Genomic DNA, 25,272 nt, shown 5'->3' with positions numbered 1-25,272 from the left:
TGTGCCCTGCCCTACTCAGTTTGCCACATCTATCTAGCCTATGAGGATATCTTTAATTACAAGTAGCAAAAGCAAGACAAAAAAGGGAAATTACTGGCTCAAATATCTGCAAATTCCCAAGCCAGTGTCTGAGCTGGACTTCAACTCTTTTCCTGTGTCTTTCTCTGGGTTCTGACCTCCTGGATGTGTCTACTTCACCCTGACCACAGTTTTTCTAGGGTGAGGTAAAAATAAATAAATGAATAAATAAATAAACAAGTGGCTGCCTCCAAAGGCCTCCTGTTAACACCTAAGAGTGTCCAGAAGGAATGAAAGGGGTACTTCCTTAATCTTTGAGCAAATTCCTGAGTTTTTCTCTGATTGGACCATCTCGGGTCATGTGCCCATACCTGGACCAATCACTATGGCAAAGTGTTGGGATTCATCTAATGGGAAAAATGTCCTTCAGGTTTCTTTCCTGGCCCACTGAACCAGCATGACTGCTACAGGATAGGAAAGAATGGAGAAAGTTTGGGATTCTCCATTCTCCACACCTGGATACCACCCATACTATTACTTGATGAATATTTTTCTTTAAAATTACTCCCTTTTTAAAAATTATTCCCACATTCTGAGCCTTGATATCTGTCAAATCACAAGTATATCTAACAGCTCTTGTTTTTTATTTAAAATAACTATATAACTATAAAAATACAAAAATTGTTCATCCAACTACAAATACATCCTGTTTGTATCACTGTTGAAGGCTTATATTCTGAATTCAGCCCTCAGCTTTCCATTCCAGGACTCTCTAATCTGTAGATCATATTAATATCCATAGTCAGATTTTTCTGTTCTTTGCAAGTAACATTTTCTATGCCCTGTCTGGTTGAGATGGAAAAAACAAAACACCCATCACAATGCAAAGCCAACAGAACTGTTGCCTAGTTGACTCTGCAAACAAAGGGGGAAAAACAAAACAAAGCACCCATTACATTGTGAAGCCACTGTAACTGTCGCTTACTAACTTTGCATCTAGAGGCCCACAGATGAAAAAAAGCTGGTGTGACTGGCAGAACCTTAAACCACAGCCTGCAAACACCTTGGCCCGTGAAAAGACAGGCTTGGCCAGCCTTGGCTTCATAGTTGCAGTCTTCTAATAAAAGCATTCTTTACAGAGTGGCCAGTGGTGACGATGACTTCAGGAAAGACAATGAGAAAAATAGGGAGAGTTGGGCCTGGAAGAAATTCTAAAACTATTGCATCCATGTAATAAATTCTCCTAGCAATAAGGCATAACCTTATAAACAGACACAGAAGCCCAGAATAAGGATAAGGAGTCCAGGAATTAAATTGACACCATTCCTCTGGATCATGGAATCACTAGAAAAGCCCTTCTTTCTCTTGGTAGCTGTCAGTCGTGATTGGCCTGAGTTTCCCAGGCCAAAACACACAACCTCTGCTCCACCCAAAGAGTACTCTCTAAGCCACTGAGGAGTGCTTTTTAGCTAGGAACACAAGCTGTAAAATCTGTATCAAAAGGGGTAGATTATCTAACCCGGCCCAACTGGCAGACTTGCCAGCTTTATCCTACAGGAAGCATGAACCGAAGTCTAAATTCAGAATCAAGAAACAGTACCTGCTCTGCCACTTTAATGGTCATTGGTGTATCAGCCTGCCTGTGGTCAGCTCATAGGTTCTGTCTATAAAACAGGATTTGACATTGACTTGGGACTGAGTTGTCAATGAAGAACCTTAAATATATAATGAACAAGGTTAAGTTTACTGTTGAAAGTTAAAAACAAAAGTGTTTTTGCAGAAATGGGTAAAAAGAATTAACAAAACATTTCAAAAGTTGGAAATTTCAAGCCAGGCATGGTGGTGTGTGTCTATAATCCCAGCAGTCTGGAGGCTGAGGCAGGAGGAAGATCATGAGTTTAAGGCCAGTCTTGGCTACATAGGGAGTCCAAGGCTAGTCTGAGCTACTTAGTAAGACATTGTCCCAAAAACAAAACAAAAATTGGTGATTTCAGAAAGTGGTTTAAACCATCTTTCCTGTCATGTGTGTGCACATACTCTCATGCCCATACATGAGCACACTCACACCACACACACACACACACACACACGATTTGTTTACACAAGGGATTTTATTATGATATTTCCATACATGCATATAATGTACTGTGTTCAAATTCACCCCTCTATTACTCTTTTTTTTAGTCCATTCCCCTTTTTTAACAATTTTTCAACAGGTTTTATTATGTTGGGTCTGTTTTCTTAGTGAGGTCCCCACACCTCCTTCATACTTGTTCATGACCCCTACCACAATGTCCTATAATTGTTGGCATATTCTTTTCCTTTTAACTACAAGCTCTTTGAAGGCAGGGATTTTGTTTCATTAGACTTGGAAATTTAGTATGTAGCCTGTCCCATCAGTATCTGGTGTCTACTTTGTCAAAATATGTGATTCTCTAATTTAACCAGTATTTTATATAGTAAAGAATTTGATAGCTAATTTTAAAAAGATGACTTGGTATGAGTTTTACTACCAATTCCTAAATAGGAGGTGCCATTTTTAATTGTATTTCATTATAAAAAGCGGGGAGGCATTTATCCATGTTAAAGACAACTATCTGATTGCAGCAGTCACATACAGTGAGGTCTTACCTTAAATCGAACTTAAAAATACCCAGGAAGGGTGTAAGTATCCACTGCCAAACTTAAAGACTTACAAAGTGATAGTTACTGTCTCATGGGTTAGAAAAAGACATCTTGGTGACTTCTTGAGGCTCACAGTTAGGACAAGTGCCATATTTTAAAATGTAACTCCTAGCTCTCTAAACTTTCTGCTGGGATTAGTCTCTATGGACCAGGGCCTCTTGCTGAAAGAAAGCTGAAGCACAGCACTGGGTTCTCAGGACAAAAGGACTCCAGAATGCAAAGCTTTGTTTGGATTCTCCTGCAGCCTGTTTGCCTTTGCTGCTATCTGACTCCACTTTGACCGATGTCTGTTCCCTCTTCATGCATCCAGCACTGCTCCCTTTCTTGCCTCCAGTCCTTCTAGAATCTCCAGGGTCTCCTTCTGAAGTCACCTAATGTGCCAAACCACGATGATTCCAGTGTCAATGTTGATGTGCAGTCCTAAATCTCTAAGACATCTGCAAACAGTGCTCTTGCGCTTTTGTCACCATTTTATTTCGTCTACAGGAAAGAGTAAGCACAGTGTGTGTGTGTGTGTGTGTGTGTGTGTGTGTGTGTGTGTGTGTGTGAATTTGAAGTCTTTTCTAGGGTAGAAAATTCTGTTCATGGTTTTCATCCCTTTGTGATTCTCCAAAATCTAAGCCATTAAGTCTCCTTCGGAAAAGCAACTGCTCTTAACACCTGCTGCATTTTCTTTAGTAGGAGTGAAGGTCAGAATCTGAATTTGAAATACAGAAAATCAGCAGGTCAGTGAATTTTCAATGCTATGTGGCATTTTCAGGTTCTGTCTCATCTGGTGCCATTCATGCAACTTATTCACGTATTCATTTACTCAACAGAGATTTATTGGGCAGCAGTGTTCAGGAATTATGTGTTGTGGGTTGCAGATACCCAAAGGGAATGATACTCTCCATGCTCCTAGTCAGCTTATGGCTTATTGTAGAAATAGACATGCAAACAATTACAACATGACATTGTCCTGGACAACACAAGGGCAGTAGGTACCATGTGAGCAGAAACAGAGGCCTCAACTTCAGGAGAGCAATATGTTCTATATGGTGTTTCTGGAAAAAGAATGATGCTTGCAGGGTAAGCAGAAGCTGGGCATGAGAAGGGTAGAAAGGGCAAACCAGAGGGAAGGAAGGAGAACACAGACACCAAAGTAAGAGTGGTGAGTTCCAAGTAGTTCTGTATTGCTAGAACAAAACTGCAGTTACAGGGCTGAGCATGCAGTATGGGTCAGGGCAAAAAGTACTTGATAGGCCATGGTGAGGACTTCTTATTCTCTACAGCAGAACATAGGAGCCACTGGAGGGTTCTAAGCTAAAAAATGACCACAGGAAGCCAAGATTGGCTGTTTTTAACCATCCTTTTATGTTGAGAAATCAAAAATATTTCATTCCAGAATTTTTATTTTGTCTTGATCTCCCTAAGAGAGGCAATTGTGCAAATCGAGTTTTCTTTTTCCTTTTTTAGCACAATTTAATTTTTTTTAATTCAGAAGTGATGACAAGCCATAGGCATCAAATAAAGCTGGTGGCACACTAATTTTACACTTACTGAAAATAGAAACAAGGAAGGAATCTTGGAATTAATGTGTTCATGGGTAAGACTAGAATCATGACAGCATCCACACAGTGTGACAGCATCCATGGATAAGACTAGAATCATGACAGCATCCACACAGTGTGACAGCATCCATCAAAAATTTTTAAGCCTCTGAAAAAGTGGCAATTGCAAAGAAGGTAAACAGATTCAGAGAGAGAGGACTAGTTTTAATCCAGATCAAAGACATTTTTATTGAAATTAGACCTAAAAGAATTCTATTTTTTCCTAAAAGAAAATTTTAAAACTGACTTTTGCTTTAAAGCCAACTAAAACACATGCTAACTTTAATTTGCATTTTTATACAAATAGTTTTGGGCACAGAAATAGCATAATTTTGCATTGGCAAATCCTCTCTGTATTCTTCTTTAATAATTTATTCTCTTGAAGGTATTTTTCAAATCTTACAATTTAAATTTTTTTAGAGGGTAATTCTACCTTCAATACAAAAAAACAGACTTTCCATTTAGAAGCCTGTTACCTAGAGGCACAATGAAATGGAGACATTAAATAGAAATAAAACACAATTCTTCCACCAGCTGGCTCATTTCCTATACTCCCTCTTCAGTGAGTTCCAAGTATATTAATAGTTAGCCCACTACCTATTTGCATATCCTTCAAATTATAAAATTTAATTGTTAGAGTTCCAATTCAGGTAATCCTGAATTGGATTTATAAACAAAGCTTTTTTGTGTCAATGAGCTGGGTCTGCAGACCAAGTTCCTCAATCAGGGTTCTCTCCAGATGAATCTTCCTATTCCCCAACCTTTAAGAATCCCTCTACCCACCCTTGGCTCTTCTCTGGCAGCAAGCCTGTCACAACTACGCCAATCACTAGAAATTTCCTTCTTAGTATCTCAGAGAAACAAACTTAAAATTTCAATGTCCCTTTCCCTAGTGAAAAAAAAAAAGCAAAAAACAGTACTACTGATTGCTTTTATTTATTTTTACTAGTAGACACCTGAGGTGCCCCTGAGTAAGGCTGCACAGCGTCCATTTAAATATGTGGTGTTGTGATAGCTGGTTATGATTTTCTGATGTTTTTCTGCAACTCTAACCATATGTAATTTTGAATTAAATGAAAGTTAAGTACTAAAACGTTTTGCCCAAAGGGAATTCGGATTCCCAATGTGCTTTTAATAACTGTTTGTAAAACATTTAGGAAAATCTATGGCAACACATTTAGGGGAAAAAATCAAATTACTATTGCCTTAAGATGTTATTCTAGTGTCTAAACTTCATGAAACATCCTGTGTGGCCCAATTGTTGAACTAATCCAGTCAGTAATACTTCAGAACATATTGTATATATAGGATCTGAATTTAATTTGTATAATATTTTTAATAACACTTCTTTAAAATACTTCTTTAATACTCACTGAAAATGTGCACAGTGCAAAGTAAGTCTCATCAAATATTTCTGGAAAGCTGCAATTGAGTCTAATTAGAAAGCATTGAAATGAGTTATGGAATCAGATTTAGAACTATTAAACAACCACTTTATATACATACATATGTATGAAGTACTGGGAGTCTCAAGACTTTTGCAAAATCTAAAATAAACCATTACGGTGTACCTAAGACCTATGATAAACAAATACAACCTTCAAAGGAAATGGGGACAATGGAAGAGGGCTTTCTAGAAGGCTACTTGGCTATAGACTTTTCTTCTGAAGGTGCCATTTGAAAAATGAACTGCAGTTAGAATGTGACCTGAATTTCCATTTTCTCTCGCACACAGAAATGGCTATGTACCTAATTTGGGAAAAATTCAAACCATAACCTTCAAGGTACAGCTCAGAATCTGTGCTTAATGTGAGTATTGGAATCACCTTTCGTCCAGAAAGATGGTGTCCTCAAACCTGACCAGGCGGTAATGAGCTTTCTTTTCCTCACATTGATAATCCTTCACTCAAAGCAGCATTAGAATACAACTCTCTTATCACGCTGTTGGACTCATTTCTTTGACTATTTATTCATGTTTTTATTTCTCTCTGTGGCCATGAGAACAATTACAGAAAGTTGTAAAATGTGTGATCCGTATCCATCAAGAAACAAGTGAATTACAATGATCTAAAACAGAAATGGGTGCTAAAAGGCTTTCCTCTGTAAAGATCAGGTTTTCTAAGTAGATGATATGTCAGAACTATCCCCAGTGAGGCTATGACCAGAATTTTTATCCAGTACTCATTAAATCACAACACTGTGTGACTTTATAAGCCCTGAGTGATACAGCATCCTTACTAAAGGGATTATTAATAAATGACAGGAAATATGAGTGTTCTGATTGTACTTTGCACACTTTTATACTGTGTGGATATTTTTTAACAGCAAGAATATACAAAATCAGTTTTATTGGTGTTCCTTTACCCACCTATTACATGACACTTTCTTGTGTTTGTCATGACTAACCAACAATTATTGAAGATGAGTGATATATACATTGGAGGCTTATTTCATTACTTTCTCTGATTTTATCTATTCTGAATTATTTGACAATATCCATAATGAAAGGTTTTTAATGGATGTATTATTTTTCAAAATATTGAGTTCTCAGGGGGAAAAGTTTTCTGCAATCTATATAAGTATATGATTTGGTAGCATACAAGTTGGTTTTTTCCAATGTGTTAATTAACTTTACTGTGGCAATCATGTCATAATGAATACATATATCAAAACGTCACAGTTGTATAATAAATACATAAAATTTCATTTGTTAATAGTGTCTTAAAGCTGAAAAATAACAGAGATGATGAAAATAGGGCAGTTGTAAAAGTTAACATAAGGCATACAAGTTGTTAAGCACAGTGCCTTACTTTATTTTCAAACTTGAAACTTAGATGAAATGTTGCCTTTCACATGCAGTATATGGAAAGAAATATCAGTACTGTAACAATGAAAAATAAACTGTAAAATAAAAGTTGCTTGCAAATATTGACATTCAATTAACCTGAAACAGGAGTCCAAAAGTAAATATATACTGAGGCTGAATTGAATTTCCAACCAAGACTTCAGAGTGCTATTTATTTATTTATTTATTTATTTATTTGTTTATTTATTTATGACAAGATGTTGCTATGTAGCCAGGCTGGCTGGGAATACGTGATCGTCTTGCCTCAGCCTCCTGAGTTCTGGGATTACGGCATGTGCCTTATTGTACCCCATTTTAAAAGTGCAGTTTCTTAAAATGGGTAAATTAGGGTCCAGTTATCCATTCAACCATAGAGTACCTGATGTTGCTGGGTTTTTAAAGCTCTTCCCCTCTCTCCAGTCATAATAAGAAAAACTAATGCTTCCTGAGTACCTGATATACAAGGGGTATGCTAGTGCTTTATGAGCATTCTTTCTTTTACTTCTGAAACCATGGGGGAGTTACTTTTATGCTCATTTTACAGAGGAGAAGATTGAGGTTAAAGCAAGGTAACAGCAGACGTTCCCCCAGTGGATTCAGTAACAAGGTCAGGATTTGCTCTTAGGCAGTCTGACTCCAAACCTGTTCTCTTAACCCAACTCTGCTCAAAACGGGAAACACAAGATAAAAATATACCCAAATATCTAGGGTAAAGTGGTGCCAGATGACCTGCATAAAGTTTGCTTACAAGAAATAATTAGCAGATGTGAAAGTGCTCTGAAAATGTACCACTTTAAAGTACTCCGGGTGGAATGGTGCCCTAATCCTAAGAACACATGGCATGTGTAAGCCCCCAAATTATAGCCAAAGAGGCCCAAGCTGGGAGTAACTGTCTTGCTAATGTACGTGAAGGCCAGAACCTGAATCCTCACCCTGATTTAAGTCCAAATCTGGATCTAACTCCACAGCTCCCCAACTCCCTCTAAAGCATGGCTTTCAGGGCATCCTTTTTTCATATTTTATTATGACTCTCTTAGACATGCTTCTTCCCATCCTCTTATAACCTCAAGTACTAGTTTAAAAAATCTATTTGGTGGACAGAAAAGAAAGCCCTTAGCCATTGTTTTTGCACTTCCAGTCATGTGAGGTTCTGATTTTAATGGTCTCTGGTGGAATGGGGACCAGGGTGACTCTTTAAAACCCCGTAAGTGATTCCAATGAGCATCTGGAGTAGAGAGCCCAGGTTCCAGGAGAGAAGTCTGGTAGAACAGAACCTGTGAAGCTGCTTCTGGCACATGCAGAACACGAAGAAACCCAGCTTCATGGGCACATGCCTCACACCAAGAGGGCACAGCACTCAGGGTAGAAAATGAAAGCCCAGAACACTTGCAAAGGTGGTATTCCCTCACCGATAAAGGAATACAGGAAGTCCTCGATTCCTCCACTGTGTAGCTGAGGGGGAAATGTCACAACTGTGACTGTAATTTTAGTTAATCCTCTCCCCTAGGATATATTTCCTGGCCCTAAGAGCTGCTTACTCTATTCTGCTACATGTGAAACTAGAGTATTTTTAAGAAGAACATCAATTCCTAGGAAAGGAATTGAAAAGGATTGCCAAAGGCTATTAGTCTTTGAATCTACACCAGTATTGTGTCTTGACTAGTTGCCTACTAAGCATTGATCACCAATGAGAGTTGATATAAATGGATGTATCTGAAGTTCTAGCCCACCAGGTAAAGACACATGTTGGGAATAAAAGATTAAGGTAAAAAGGAAGGAAGCAGACATTGAAAAGGAGAGTAAACTGTGCCACACCCACCAGGATGACAATAACCACAAAGATGGACGTACCACGTGTTAGTGAGGATGTGAACAAACTGGAACCCACATAATTTGCTGATGGGAATGTGAAGTGGTTCAACCACTTTAGAAAAGAGTTGGCAGTGTTGTAAAAGCTAAAAGTACTCCCCCCACTTGGCCCACCTCTTCCACTGCTAGGTATATATCCAAAGCAAATGCACACATGTCAGCACAAAGCCTTATAAGTAAATGTTCATGACAACTGTTTATAGGAGCTAAAAAGTAGAAATAACTCAAATGCCCATCTCCTGTTAAGTGGTAAAGAAAATGTGTTACATCCATACAGTGGAATACTAGTAAGTAATATAAGGAACTGAACTATTCATCAAACACAGGTAAGTCTCAAAAACAGTATGCCACATAAAAGAAACCAAACTCAAAAGACTGTTTTATTTGGCTCCATTTGACTTTTAGGAATGGTGAAATTAGGGAAAGAAAGCAGATCAGTGGTTTCCAGGGCAGAATGAAGGAGCTGGACTTGACTGCAAATGAACACGGGAACTTTAGTTATAGATGCTTTCTAAAGTAAGATCATAGTGATAGATGCACAATTATATAAATTTACTAAAAGTCATTAAAGTACAATTAAAACAGGTGAGGTGTGTGGTATATAAATTATGCCTCCATAAAACTGTCAAAACATTTGTACAGAAAAGTAGGTGAAGGAGTGAAGACTACAAAATATGGAGAAGGTAAGAACGTGGGATAGGAGAAAAGAAAGGCATGCTGAAACTTGTAAAGAAGCCACAGCCCCACCACGGATTGTAGAAACAGGCACAGTGCTACCTTGTTGTCTGTGTTTGATTCTTTATGTGTGTTTTAGAGTCAAACTGTGCACTATAAGAGTTTACAGAAATTTAGAAATATTTAAGGTTAATAACATAATTTCAAAAGTTCTAACGGATAAGGAAAATGAATGAATGGAGCACTATATAGCACTTGGCCCTGCTTCTCTATACGTTACATTTCTCTGAGCATTTGATTTCTTCACTTAAGTCATACATTTTACATTGCCTTTGTACCAAATGGACTATCACAAATTACACTAGAGTTTGTACCACTTTCAGCGGTTTGTAGAACTTGTGAAGTTGACTCCAATTCCAGTTTCTTAACAGTGTTGAGCACCATTTCTCATAACTTGAAAATACCTCCCTCTCCTATCACTTGGCACATCCATTTCTCCTGGCACCTTTCATTTCCTTTGTCAGTGGGAATTTTTTTTAGGAAATGGGGATTGATGTACATAATAAAGAACTATAGTAACTTAGCAAACAAAAATTTTGTCATTCTCTTCATACCAAATAAGAAGTCACCCTCCAAAGGGAAGGACCCTTCCTACCCATCAATTGACCTCCTTGACTTTGGTCTCCACTTTAAATATATATATATACATTTAAGATAGATTGAAGAATATTTTGGTGGCTGATCTTTGGGGACAATGATACTTGTCAATTGCTGAAAGTGTAATGCAACGTTCCATGTGACGCTGACCTAAGGAGTTCCATCAATTGGAAATGTAAATTTTAAAAAGCAGTATAAGGGAATAAACAGTTACCTCAAAAATCTTTTCAACAACAAGGTGAAGAGGTCTTCGGAATGTTTGGCTACCTTCCAGAGCACGCCCCACCTTGCATTTTGTAAGGATTCCAGCAGTCAAAAGGTATAGCATCCATTATGCATGTGTCTGCTCATTCAGCAACCACTGATGACAGTAGGACAGGGCTCCTCAAGTTTAGCAATGTTGACATTTTGGCTGACAATTCTTCACTGTGTAAGATATTTGGAAGCATCTGTGGTTGCCACCCAGTAGATGTCAGTAGTCACCCTCCTGGTCCCAAGTTGTGAGTTGTGACAAAAAAAACTTCCCAATGTCTCTTGAGGGATGAAGTTGTATCCCTAATTAATAAAATGCTATGGGGTATCCCCAGTATGAACCTGAAGATCCTGAAATACTGTAATTATGTTTAAACTGTGGGTTAATAGGACAGAGCCAGCACATTCCCTGAGAGAACCCAGGGCCTAAACTTCTAATATAATCTAAAAAAGCATTTAATTACCCCGGGGGGGCAGGAGGTATCACATCCCACTGTAATTACCCAATTATCATAGCTTGGTTATGAACATTTCTGGAAACACTCGCACTTAGGCTCTTGTTGTCAGTTCTCTAAATTACCCATGAACTCTCAAGTGACCAAGATACCGACATTCATGGCAATAACATAAAAAGGGAAACAAGCGCCAGTCATATTTTAACAACTGACAAATAAATGTTCCAAACTACCCTAAATATCTGTCACTAGAATACTGTTCAACCTAGCTGAGAATTTTTTTTAAGAAATCTGATCAAGAAGCACAAATAGTTAAAAAAAATTAAAGGATTTGACAAAAGAAACATATGAAACTGAGTAGCTCAATAGACCAATGAAAGCCTTTCCCTCGAGGAAGAAGCTTTTGTTTCACTTACTCAAGACTAACATACAGACATTTAAAGAAATTTGTCCCCAAATGGTCATTGCTTTCCTCATGACAAAGGATCCTAAATATATTTTGTTTGTGGAAAAAAAAAAAACTCTACTAACAAAAACCAGTCACAGACATTTTGTAATTCTCTTCAGAAAAAATAACTGAGGACACATAGCATAATTCACTGCAGCTGAAATTTCATTTACTAACTAGCCACACTAATGAGCTTCCGCCCAGGGACTGCTAATTAGAGTCACTGTATTTCTGTCACCGACATTAATTTCCTTCAACTTCTAGAAAAAGTTTGATGTTTTCTGGATTTTTTAAGCAGGAAAAATTTAAAGATTTCAGCAGTTTTAAACTAATCCTAATTCTTAGAACTGCGGCAGCTTTACGACATAACATGGTACTGAACTGGAAAAATACAATGTTGACATTCATGTACATGTCAATATTCATTTTATCAAGACGACTGGTAAGTCCATATTTGAAACTGTTGTTCATTATACTATTTCTGTTCCTTTCGTATACTCCGGGGGTAGGTCAGAAAATTAAGTCCATATAACCATCAAGTCATATTCTCCAAATCAAAATTATATTCAAAGGATTTTAAGAAGTTGGCTTTCCAACTAGTTTTCTACTTGCTAACTCTGCAATTTAAAACAAAGTGTTGTTTTGCTACTACTTATTACAATTGTATTACACTGAACTTCCTGCATTGTTCTCAGCATGAAATTGGGAGGCACACTTTTCAAATGAATCTTCTGTGCATCTTCTATTACAAGATTGAATAAATCTTGTAATAACGCAAGCACTGCCTAGTTTATAAATGCCACACTTGCAAAGAACCCATACATATAAATGGCCACAGCTGCCCTTACCCTCTACCCAAGCCATGTGCTGTCTCTACTATGCAAGTTATTGTGCAAAATCTCAGAACTCTTAGAAAGAATGTGGAATTCTAAATAGCAGACAAGTATCTTCCACTGCACACTGCCAGAAGTTTTGTGTATCTCTTTATCATAGTGGCTAATATTCTTCAAATTAAAAATCTCCTTGAATTAACAAACTTCTTTAAAAATGCAGATCTCCCCCAGAGAAGTAATTATATTCCTTAATGGAGTCAGACTGCATTGTTCTTACTACCTAACTCACGGTATCTGGGATAAAGGATTACTACTCACTGGTGGCAGCTGAGTGGCAGAAACAGCACAAGGAATGGCTGTCATGATAGCTGTGGTGGGAGTGGCAGTAAACATTCACCCTGTGCTATAGGCTTCATGTGGCTTGTCTCATTTAACCTGGGAAGGAATTTCAGAGAGACAAGTAGTAGATCTTGAAGTGTGCTCCGGCCCAGAGCATCAGCATCACCTGGGAATTTGTTACAAATGCGCATTGTCAGGCCTCCCACAGACCTCCAGAGCCACTGAAGGTGGGTCCAGCAACTGGTGTTTCAACAAGCTCTCCAGCTGATTATGATGCTTGCTAAAGTTTGAGGACCGCTGGGCTACAGATTTGTAGGAAAAGACCACATGTACACATGCATGCACACACACACATTAAGTTAGTCAAAGTGTGCAATTTATTTATAGAAGAAAATAGTGTCTACCCAGATGAGTGGCACTATGAACTAGTATCAGACTTCTTGTCCTTGAGACTTTGCAAGGCCCCAGAATTCCAAGTGACACCTGTTCATGTCAGATCCAAGGACTTGACTTTGTGCACACCACAGTCGACTCTTTCCAAGGAAACCAAACGGCCTCTTTATTAAACATTCTCATTTAAAGGAAATAATCTAAGAGCTGACCTTTTCTAGCTCTTAGGATAAACTCAAAGACCACATTCTCAAACTCAAAAAGAAACCCTCTAACCTCTGGCTAGTTGGAGTCCTCAAAACCTCCTTACCCCACAGGTAGGACTACTAGTATTCTTATTTCACAAGTGCATAAACTAAAGTTCAGAGAAGTCAGCTGAGTAACCCAAAGCACAGGTAGGAAATGCACAGTCTAAACAAGAGGAAGCCAGGCCAACTCAAAAACGTAAGCCCTAAATCACTTCCAATTAAGGAGAAAAGTGGGTCATTTGATAGCATGAGAGCAGGAGGATCATGGCATGAGACCAGCTGGGTCAAAAAGTTCTCAAGACACCACCTCAACCAATAAAAAGTTAGGCATGGTGGCACATGCCTGTCATCCCAGCTACATGGAATCTGTGGTCCAGATCAGCCTGGGTAAAAAGCACCTAAAGCAAAAAGGGCCAGGGGAGTGGTTCAAAAGGTAGAGCACCTGCCCAGCAAGTGTGAATACCTGAGTTCAACTTCCAGTACCACCAAAAATTAATTAACTATTAAAATAGAATGCACTGGGGTAAAATATACTTTGAGTTACCATCAAACAATCACAGAACAAAACACTAGAAACAGTTGTCTGCATATTTCATCGTTCACTTCCTCCTTCCACACTTGTGTGTCGTGTATGCCAGCGATGCTCTTGATTCTGTGCTGGCAGTTCAAAGACTGGCCTTGCAGATGAGCTCTCCACACTGCTCTGTGGCCCAGGTTAACTGACTTCCATGCTTTACCTGGACTCCTGGGCCCTCCAGCTTCTGACTAGGTTCAGCAAATGGAAAGCAATGACAGGAGGTCCAAGAAAGGAAGGAATATGAGTGTTTATTCCTCCATCTTTCCCTGCTGTGCCAGTTTGCCAAGAGTAACAGCTCCTAGGAGACAACCCCTTTCCCAAGGCTATGAGCTCACTGAGGTCAGGCAACAGCTGCCTTCCCTTGTCCCTTGTTTCTAGTTCCTGAATACTGTACCATCTCCTGAAGATTCCCTACATCCTATCCACAGTTTTGTAAACATCCTTCATTGAACTGTCCCAGCGTGGGCCATGTGTTTCCTGCTGAGACTGAGTTATGCAGACCACAACCATGGATTAATAAGCATGATGCTTCTTTCGAGACCCCTATTAGCTTTTATTTTTACCGAATCTTCTTTCAATGTGCCAGTTTGTATTATACTGCCAGTTTCAAAAGTCATATCACCCTATGAATTCGCATGGTAAGCGCTCAAAAAATGGCAAATAACATTATTATCATTATCAATGTTGTTACTGGTAAATTATTGTTCATTATTAGGAGAACAAAAAGCAATGGACATAATTTAAAGGAAGACAGATTTTGAATTAGCACAGATTAATTTTTTTAATATTTACAGGGTCTAGCAATGAAATAGGCAGCCTTTGAATTTATAAAGTAATTTCACGTCTGTGGTTTCATATCATCTTTACAACAGCCTTATGAGGTACGTATGACATTGACCACTTGTTCATATGTGGAAACTGAGATCTAGAGGGATGTAAGGACTTGCCCAATAGGAGAGCTATGGAATGCTGGAGGCAGCACTGAAATCTTACTCCAGAGCAGGTTCTGCCCTTAGTACCCATCTGGAAGTCACAAGGAGCAGCTGATAAAGCTGCAGGAAACAGGTTTTCTAGTTTCCTATGTCTGGGTAGAGTTTCCTATTCCCCTCCCCCAGCCTGCCCACCTAACTCACAGTTAGGTGTGGCACTGGTTTACCATGTTGTAAAATCTTTCTCTGACAAGAAAAGGGAAATAAGATGGAGATAGATTAATGCTACAATAGGTAATCATGTGTGATGACTCAGGCTGGGAAGGAATGAAGCACTGAAGGGGAAGTATGTGATAGAGTCATGATGAAATACACCCTTCTTAAATATTTGACCACTGCTGAGAGCCACGTGGGAGAGAATGAGTAATCCATGGCAAACAACTCAGCATAGTAGAGAGTGAGGCAGTGCATAAAACGACAGCAAACCATGACCTCTGTCTGTCTTGAATCTTTCTAAATAATGAGCGGAAAGAGCTTCACGGATAATGATGCAAAATTGATTGAGTGGGTTGTCTTCATATTGGTTGAGCCTCTGTATTGGCATTTCCAAATGTTATCAAAAATCTCAGAAATTATGGTACATGTCATGAAATTTTCATTTGGCAAACATATCAAAGAGGGCAATAACCTTAGTAAACACATGGTATTAGAGGGGAAAACCTTGGGGCTCAGCCTAACATTTGATTTTGTTAATATAAATAATATATTAACAAGCAAACAACCTGGATTTGATCCAAACCTCTCTGCTATAAGTGCTTTACTAAAACTTACCAATGATATTTACTTCTATAAATAACAGCCATAATTGAGAATAATTTTCTAGATACATCTGTTTGTATCTTAGGACAAATATCCTTTTAAAGATCTTTATCATTGCAAGCATTTTAGAGGAACCTTCAAATTAGACAGTTGAGGAATGATATCTGACCACCCATCGTGTGGTATAGAGAAAGAGCTCAAGCTGTGATTAAAGGATATGTAGGTGGAATGGAAATGGAGAAGACCTTTCAGATTAAGTTTGGCAAAATTCTGTGGTGCAGACTGGGGTAGTCTAGATTCCCAACTTGATGGGCCTCCACCATCCAAGAATGAGAAGCCTGGGTAGAGACTGAAGGGGAGGCAATGTGGGTCGGAGAAGGAGCACAACATTCAGAGTAAGAAGCATTTGGCTTCAAGGCTCAGCACTTCTGCTTAGTAGTTAAATACCCTTGAACAAGTTTCTTAACTTCTAGAAGCCTGTTTCCTCATCTTCCAAGTGACAGAAATAACATCTTCTCTATGAGGCTCTTCAGATACAATGAGGGTATATGTATAAGCAGCCTAATATAGTGAGAGGCAAAATGTATATCTTTAATATATTGTGGCATGTAATTATTGTCTCTATGTTCTAAGTTCAGTCATCCCCAAATTTTTTTTATTATTATTCATCTATTCACATGTGCATACATTGTTTGGATTATTTCTCCCCCCTGCCCCCTCCCCCCCCTCTCTCCTCCCCCCACCCCCCGACTTCCAGGCAGAATCTGTTCTGCCCTTATCTCTAATTTTGTTGAAGAGAACACATAAGCATAATAAGAAAGACAAAGCATTTTTGCTAATTGAGTTAAGGATAGCTATACAGAGAGATTCCTAGCATTGCTTTCATGTACACATGTGTTACAATCTAAGTTGATTCATCTCTAACTTATCTTTACACTGGTTCCTGATCCCCTTCTTGTGTTGACCTCTGTCACTTTAAGGTTTCCGTATTAGTTCCTCTGCAGTGTGGACATCAAACACTTTCATGTTTTGGATTTTCTACCTATTCCCAAATCTCCCACATGTGTTCTCCTCTTGTCATATGATACAAGTCCAACCAAATTGCTGCATTTGCCCTAGATCTAATGTCCACATATGAAGAACACATGATTTTGGGTCTTCTGAGCCTGGCTAACCTCACTCAGAATGATGTTCTCCAGTTCCATCCATTTACTTGCGAATGATAAGATTCCATTCTTCTTCATGGCTGAATAAAATTCCATTGTGTATAAATGCCACATTTTCTTGATCCATTAGTCAGTAGTGGGGCATCTTCGCTGTTTCCATACTTGGCTATTGTGAATAGCGCTGCAATAAACATGGGTGTGCAGGTGCCTCTGGAGTAACCTGTGTTGCATTCCTTTGGGAATATCCCCAAGAGTGGTATTGCTGGATCATATGGCAGGTATATGTTTATATTTTTAAGAAGCCTCCATATTTATTTCCAGAGTGGTTGCACTAGGTTGCATTCCCACCAGCAGTGTACGAGGTTTCCTTTTTGCCACATCCTCGCCAACACCTGTTGTTGGTGGTGTTTTTGATGATGGCTATTCTAACAGGGGTGAGGTGGAATCTTAATGTGCTTTTGATTTGCATTTCCTTTATGGCTAGAGATGGTGAGCATTTTTTAATGTGTTTTTTGGCCATGAATTTCTTCTTTTGGGAAAGTTCTGTTTAGTTCAGTTGCCCATTTCTTAATTTGTTCATTGATTTTAGGAGAGTTTAGTTTCTTAAGTTCCCTGTATATTCTGGTTATCAGTCCTTTGTCTGATGTATAGCTGGCAAATATTTTCTCTCACTCTGTGGGTGGTCTCTTCAATTTAGAGATCATTTCTTTTGTTGTGCAGAAGCTTTTTAATTTTATGAAGTCCCATTTGTTCATTCTTTCTCTTAGTTGCTGAGCTGCTGGGGTTCTATTGAAGAAGTCCTTGCCTATACCTATTAGTTCCAGAGTGTTTCCTGCTCTTTCCTGCACTAACTTTAGAGTTTCGGGTCTAATATTAAGGTCCTGATCCATTTTGAGTTGATACTAGTACAGGGTGATAGACATGGATCTAGGTTTCAGTTTCTTGCAGACAGATAACCACTTTTCCCAGCAACATTTGTTGACGAGGCTGTCTTTTCTCAATCATATATTTTTGGTGCCTTTGTCAAAAATAAGGTGGGAACACTGATGAATGGATTAAGAAAATGTGGTATTTATACCCAATGGAATTTTATGCAGCAATGAAGAAGAACGAAATGTTATCATTCGCAGGTAAATGGATGGAATTAGAGAACATCATTCTGAGTGAGGTTAGCCTGGCCCAAAAGACCAAAAATCATATGTTCTCCCTCATATGCGGACATTAGATCAAGGGCAAACACAACAAGGGGATTGGATTTTGATCACATGATAAAATGAGAACACGCAAGGAAGATATGAGGATAGGTAAGACACCCAAAAAACTAGATAGCATTTGTTGCCCTCAACGCAGAAAAACTAAAGCAGATAGTTTAAAGCAACTGAGGCCAATAGGAGAAGTGGACCAGGAATTAGAGAAAAGGTTAGTTCGAGAAGAATTAATTTACTCCTAGGTATTTGATTTTTTTTTTGAGGCTATTGTAAATGAAATTGTTTCCATATATTTCTTCTCAGTTTGTTCGTTGTTGGTGTATAGAAAAGCTAATGATTTTTGTAAGTTGATTTTGTATCCTGCCACCTTGCTATAGCTGTTTATGGTGTCTAAGAGTTTTTGGGTTGAGTTTTTTGGGTCTTTAAGGTATAGGATCATATCATCTGCAAATAGGGATATTTTGACAGTTTCTTTACCTATTTGTATTCCTTTTACTTCTTCTTCTTGCCTAATTGCTCTGGCTAGGAATTCTATTACTATGTTGAATAAGAATGGAGATAGTGGGCACTCTTGTCTCATTCCTGATTTTAGGGGAAATGGTTTCAGTTTTTCACCATTAAGTATGATGTTGGCTGTAGGTTTGTCATATATAGCCTTTACAATCTTGAGGTACATTCCTTTTATTCCTAGTTTTCTTAGCACTTTTATCATGAAGTGGTGTTGGATCTTGTCAAAGGCCTTTTCTGCATCTATTGAGATGATCAAGTGGTTTTTGTTTTTGCTTCTATTAATGTGCTGTATTACATTTATAGATTTGTGTATACTAAACCACCCCTGCATCCCTGGGATGAAGCTGACTTGGTCATGATGTATGATCTTTCTGATGTGTTGTTGGATTAGGTTTGCCATTATTTTATTGAGGATTTTTGCATCGATATTCATTAAGGAAACTGGCCTGTAGTTCTCCTTTTTGGAGGTGTCTTTATCTGGTTTTACATCCCCAGATTTGACCAAGGACAAAATTCAAGTTTTCTGGGAGACTTATATCTTCTGTGGGTAATCTATATGGCACACCATTTTCTGAACTGTGGACCATTATTTAGATGTAGAATGTCAAATGGATATGGTAATGTCCTTTGAAGAGCTTTAATGAAAATGACAGCAGCACACACATTGCTGATAGATTCTCACAAATATAACCAACAACTACAGCCAAAGGAATGATTTAAGAGTAGATGCTGTATAATAAAGCCATATACAACAAATCTATAGCCAACATTATACTGAATAGGGAAAACCTGAAAGCATTTCTTCTAAAACCAGGAATGAGACAAAAGTGTCCACTTTCTCCACTCTTATTCAATACAGTGCTTGAATCCTTAGTCAAAGGAATAAGACAAGATAAAAATAAGAAGAAAGAAGTCAAATTATGCCTATTTGCAGACAATATGATCCTATATTTAAAAGACCCTAAAGACTCCACCAAAAACTTCAATCTGATACACAATTTCAACAGACTAGCAGGACACAAAACCAACATACAAAAATCTAAAGCATTTCTATATACCAATAACAAAAAAAAAACTAGGAATAAAACCTAACCAAGCACATGAAAGACCTCTACAATGAAAACTATAAAATAACACAGAAGAAAGAATCAGAATAAGATGCTATAAGATGGAAAGACCTCCCATTTACATGGATCTGTAGAATTAATACTGTGAAAATGGACATATTATCAAAAGTAATCTACAAATTCAATGCAATCCCTATCACTTCAATGACCTTCCTCACAAATTAGAAAAAAAAATCCCAAAATTCACATGGAAGCACAAAAGGCCCAGAATGGCCAAGGCAAGCCTGAGCAAAAAGAATAATGTAGAAGGTATCAAAATACCTGACTTCATATTATACTACAGAGTCATAGCAACAAAAACAACATAGTATAGGCACAAAATCAGATACATGGACCAATGGAATAGAATAGAAAACCAAGAAATAAACCCACATGACTATAGCCATCTGATTCTCAACAAAGATGCTAAAAATGTACATGGAAGAAAAGACCACCACTTCAACAAATGGCACTAGGAAAACTGGATCCCCACATGTAAAAGACTGAAACTAGATCCCTATCTCTTACCCTGTACAAAATTCAGCTCAAAATGGATCAATTTAATTAAGACATTGAATGTAACACCTGAAACTTTGAAAGTACTACAGAGAAATATCTCAAGGCCTGTGCATAGGCAATGACTTTCTGAATTGGACTTCAGTGGTTCAGGAAAATAATAGCAAGAATTGACAAATGAGATTTCTTCAAATTAGAAAGCTTCTGCAAGGCAAAGGAATTGATTATCAGAGTCAAGAGAGAGCCTACAAAATGGAAGAAAATCATTGCCAGTTATTCATCTGACGGGGATTAATAAGCAGAACATATAAAGAACTAAAAAAATTAAAACCAAAAGAACAATATATCAATATATATATCAGTCAATATATGGAAAACAAATTAAGCAGGAAGTTCTCAAAAGGAGAAGTAAATATAGGCAATGAATACATGAAAATTGTTCATCTTTAGTCATCAAGGATGCAAATCAAAACAGCATTGAGATTCTATCTCACCCCAGTCACAATGTCTGTCATCAGGAAAACAGACAACAACAAATGCTGACAAGGGTGAGAGTGGAAAGGAACCCTTGTACAATGTTGGTGGGAATTTAACTTTGTTCAGCCACTATGGAAATAAGCATAGAAGTTCCTCAAAAAACTAAAAATATAACTATCATATGAGCCAGCTATACCATTCCTGAAGGAATCAAAGTCACCACACAAAGAGATGCCTGCACATCCATGTTTATTGTGGAACTGTTTACAATAGCCAAGTTTCAGAATCAGCCTAGGTGGCTGTCAATGGACAAATGGATAAAGAAAATGTGATATATAATAAATATAATATAATATAATAACATATATTATTCAGCCATAAAGAACAAAATCATGCTTCAAGAAAATGGATGAAACTGAAGATAATTACATTAAGTGAAATAAGCCAAACTCAGAAAGACAAATATTATATGTTTTCTTTCTAAATTTTAAAAGACATGAAAGTAGAAAGGGAACTATTTGGGAAGAGGAAGGGGACCAGTGGAAAGGGAGAGGGGATGAAAGAGAGGAATGAGGCTAAGTATTATCAAAGTACGTTGTGAAAATGTCATAATGAAACCTATTATTTTGTGCAATTAATATACATGAAATAGCCTGATTTAGTGGAGGTCTAGCCCTGATTGATCACTAACACACTGTGACCTTGAGTAAGTCCCTCACCCTCTCCAAGCCTCTTAGCTTTAAACAAGTATTCTCCAATGTTCTCTCTAGCGGTTCTAACAGTAATCACTACTGTTTTCATAGTGATTACTAGGTACTGTGGAGAAAGCAGGGTTGGAAAAGTGGAAAAGGAGTGGTTGGATATGACTGGTTCACGCTGTATGGAACTATCACACAGAATCCCATTAATATGTGCAATCGATGTATGTTAATAAAAAATAAAAATTATTTTTTTAAATGCTGTTTCTATTTTCATAAGTCTCAAGTCCACAAGAAGAGTTCAAGTTTGTCAAAAGCTTTTGCTTTTTTTCCCTATAACATCAGATGGAAAGTATGGTCAGTAGTTTGACTTATGGATGAAGAGATAGATTTGAAGTGGTGAACAAAAATAATAATAAATTAATCATAGCATGCAAATAAAGAAAGGGCACAGGTGGCCACACCTATAATTCCAGCTGCTCAGGAGGCAGAAATCAGGAGGATCACAGCTCAAAGCCAGCCCCAGGCAAATAGTTTGTGGAGACCCTATCTCGAAAACACCCATCACAAAAAAGGGCTGGTGGAGTAGCTCAAGTGGTAAGAGTGCCTGCCTAGCAAACATGAAGCCCTGCATTCAAATCTCAATACTGCTAAAAAAATGAAATATGAGAAAGAACTAAAGTAAATGTTGAAGTCCTAGATAGGCAGTCAGCAAAACAGAATCAAATTATTTCATCTACAATAAAAAGAAGCTGAAAATGACTCATTTGGTATGCAAATTTTCAATAGATAAGCAAAAATGGACTTAGAACTCACAGCAAAAGATAAGTGTATATTTGCATCTTTGCTTATATAGATGCCATTTCATCTTTGTTGCTTGTAGAAAAAAAAATGCAAGTTGTTCAAAATGTATCAGTGGTTCATCACATTTTTGTAAATACTTCATATGTTAACATATGTTTCCTTCTCTACCTAACTTCTATGTCAATGTCTTCAGACAAAAGGGATCAAAATTGTGTAAGGAAAAAGGATGAAAAAGATCTAGGTGATCAGAATCCAAGTCTCATTTTGAAGAAAGCTCCAGTTTCTACTGCTTGTTCTCAAACAGGAAACTAAAACTCAATTCATTTGTTCTCTGGGCTGCTTTGGAAACTATTCATGAGTACTGATGCTCTATTTTGTTATTTTGATTCAGCAGTTACTTTCATCTTAAATAACTCATGATAAATGGTAAAAGGAATCATTGCCAAAGCAATTAAGGATCACAAGATACATTCATCCTGGATTATTCCAGTAGGCCTTAGAGCAAATGACAGGTGTTCTTAGAAGGGAAGAAGACACAAAGAAGGAGAAACACAGAGGGAAAAGTAATGTGAAAATGGAAGGCAGAGATTGGAATGATGTGCCTACAAGCCAAGAAGTGCTGGCAGCCATCAGAAACTAGAAGACAGACAGTAAAGGGACTGTTCTTCAGAGACTCCACAGAATGATTTCAGACTTCTGGCCTCCAAAACTGTGAGAGAAAAATTTCTATTGTTTAAAGTCACCAAGTTTGTACTTAACTATGATAGCAGCCCAAGGAAACGAATGCAAATATCCTCACTACTAATTCCAGGATATTTTCTTCACCCAGGAAAGAACGTCTCTAGCAATCCTCTCTATCGCTCTACCACCAGTGACAATTAATCTACCATCTGTCTCTATAGATGTGCCTATTCTGTATATTTCATTCAAATGGAATCATGCAGTCTATTACCTAGCATAGCACTTTCAAGTTCACCCATACAGGTTGCATAATAGCACCCCTGCATTCCCTTCCTTTACTGAATAATATTCCGTCCTATTGATATACCATATACGGTTTACCCATTCACTGACTGATAGAGATTTATGTTGTTTCTCACATGGCTACCATGAATAATGCTTCAATTCTCACTCAAGCACAAGTTTTGTGGCGGCATGTTTTCAATCCTCTTGGGTATATAAGCATACCCATTTCATCTTGGTTATCACATAACTATTTATAGTATCTCCTCATAATCCTTTAATTTCTATAAAGCTGATAATGTTATCCTTCTTTCATTTTTTAATGAAATGTCATCCAAGTCTCCTGTGTTTTTCTTGATCAATCTAGCTTAATATTTATTTATTTTTGGTGGAACTGAGGTTTGAACTCAGGGCTTCATGCTTGCAAAGCAGGTGCTCTACCATTTGAGCCACTCCTCCAGCCCAATATTTGTTGACCTTGTCAATCTTTTCTAAGCACCATCTTTTGGGGGGAGTTGTTCTATTGTTTTTCTATTTTTAATTTCATTTATTTCCCCTCCAATCTTTGTTTTGCAATTAGTCAGTTATTTTATTGTTATTAAAATAATAACCAAAATGGAGGGATAATAGGACTCCATTTATTATTTCCTTTCTTTTGCTTGCATTGGTTTTAGTTTGCTCTTCTTAATCTAGTTGCTTAAGGTGGGAAGTGAGGTTGTTGATTTGAGATTTTTTTTCTTTGTTAATATAGACATTTACAGCTATAAATTTTTCAGTGAGTACTATTTATCTTCACAATGTAACTGTAAGCTCAGTTACATTGTACTGTTTTCATCCATATCAAAGTATTTTCTAATTTCCCTTATGATTCCCTTTTCCACCCACTGATGATTCAGGAGATGTTGACTTCCATGTATTTGAGACTTCCCAGAGTTCCTTCTGTTACTTTATTCCTAAATTCATTCCTTTACAATCAGAGGATACACCTTATATGATTTCAGTCCTTTTAAATTTATTGATATTTCTTTTATGTCCTGACACATGGTCTGTCCTAAACAATTCCATATTCACTACAGAAAATATGCATTTGCTGTGTTGGGGGAAGTGATCTATAGTGTTAGGTCTAGGTAATTTATAATGTTCCTCCAAGACCTTTATTTCCTTGTGGATCATATTTCTCCTTTCAATTTCATCACTTTTTTTCTGCATGTTTTTGGAACTCTGTGATTAGGAGCATATATGGCTATAATTGTTACGTGTGCTTTCTTGATATGCTGTACTTCTTATCATTATAATGTGCTTTTTGTCTCCAGTAACAAATTTTGTCTGAAAGTCTATTTCATCTTCCATTCAGATGGCAACTCCACTTCTACTTTGGTTACTGTTTATATGGTGTATCTCTACTATCCTTTTACTTTCAACCTATTTCAGTCTTTGAAACTGAAAAGTGTCTCTTTTAGTCAAAACGTATTTTGTCCATTTTATCAATCTTTGTCTTTGTGAGTATTTAATCTTCATAGTTCATGTAATAACTGGTAGGTTAAGGTAGGATCTATGTCTGCCATTTTGTCTTTTGTTTTCTGTATGTCATATGTCTTTTTTGTTCCTCTATTCATTCATTTATAATTTCTTTTGTGTTAAATATTTTGTTTTCAAGGTCACTACAGAGCTGAGAAGAAAGGGATGAAAAGGAGGCAAAGTAAAATACCACAAAATTTGGCTGGGGCATGGCCCAAATGGGTGAGCCTTGCCTATTATGTGAAAGGTCCTAAGGTCAAACGCCAGTACCACCAAAATTAACAATAAAATGAAAATAAACTAAATTTTGTGAGCAAGATACAGCTACATTTTTATCATTTTCTGAATTGTTGAAAGACTTCAACTAGTTTTAAGAGTTTTGAAGAATTCATTTCAAAGTTTTTACCAGTGTTTTCATTGCTTTTATGGAGGAGTAAATTTCTATTCCCACTGATGTCACTTTCCTCGATTATTTCAATTGTTGATACAATGCAGTGTCTTGTAGTTATGGGACTTACTTCCATACTTCCTTGCTGACTGTCAGCTTAGAACCAGCTCCAGCTTCTCTACATGCCTTAGTTCTTGCCTCCTTCCTCTATCTTCAGAGCCAGCAATGGTAAGTCAAGCATTTTTCACACTTTAAATCACTCCTACCTCTTCTTCCATCCTCAGATATCA

General features: G+C 37.6%; 1 non-coding gene across 1 annotated transcript; it reads right to left on the bottom strand.

Moving 5' to 3' along the window:
• Positions 1–23,462: 23,462 nt before the first annotated feature.
• Trnaa-ugc (transfer RNA alanine (anticodon UGC)) lies at positions 23,463–23,535 on the bottom strand. Its single transcript has one exon. It is a non-coding gene; the product is annotated as a tRNA-Ala (tRNA).
• Positions 23,536–25,272: the final 1,737 nt, after the last annotated feature.

Source organism: Castor canadensis, chromosome 5, assembly GCF_047511655.1.
Source record: "Castor canadensis chromosome 5, mCasCan1.hap1v2, whole genome shotgun sequence".
NCBI classification, from domain to species: domain Eukaryota; kingdom Metazoa; phylum Chordata; class Mammalia; order Rodentia; family Castoridae; genus Castor; species Castor canadensis.
Note: the sequence above shows the minus strand (reverse complement) of the source record. Positions and strands in the feature narration are given on the sequence as shown.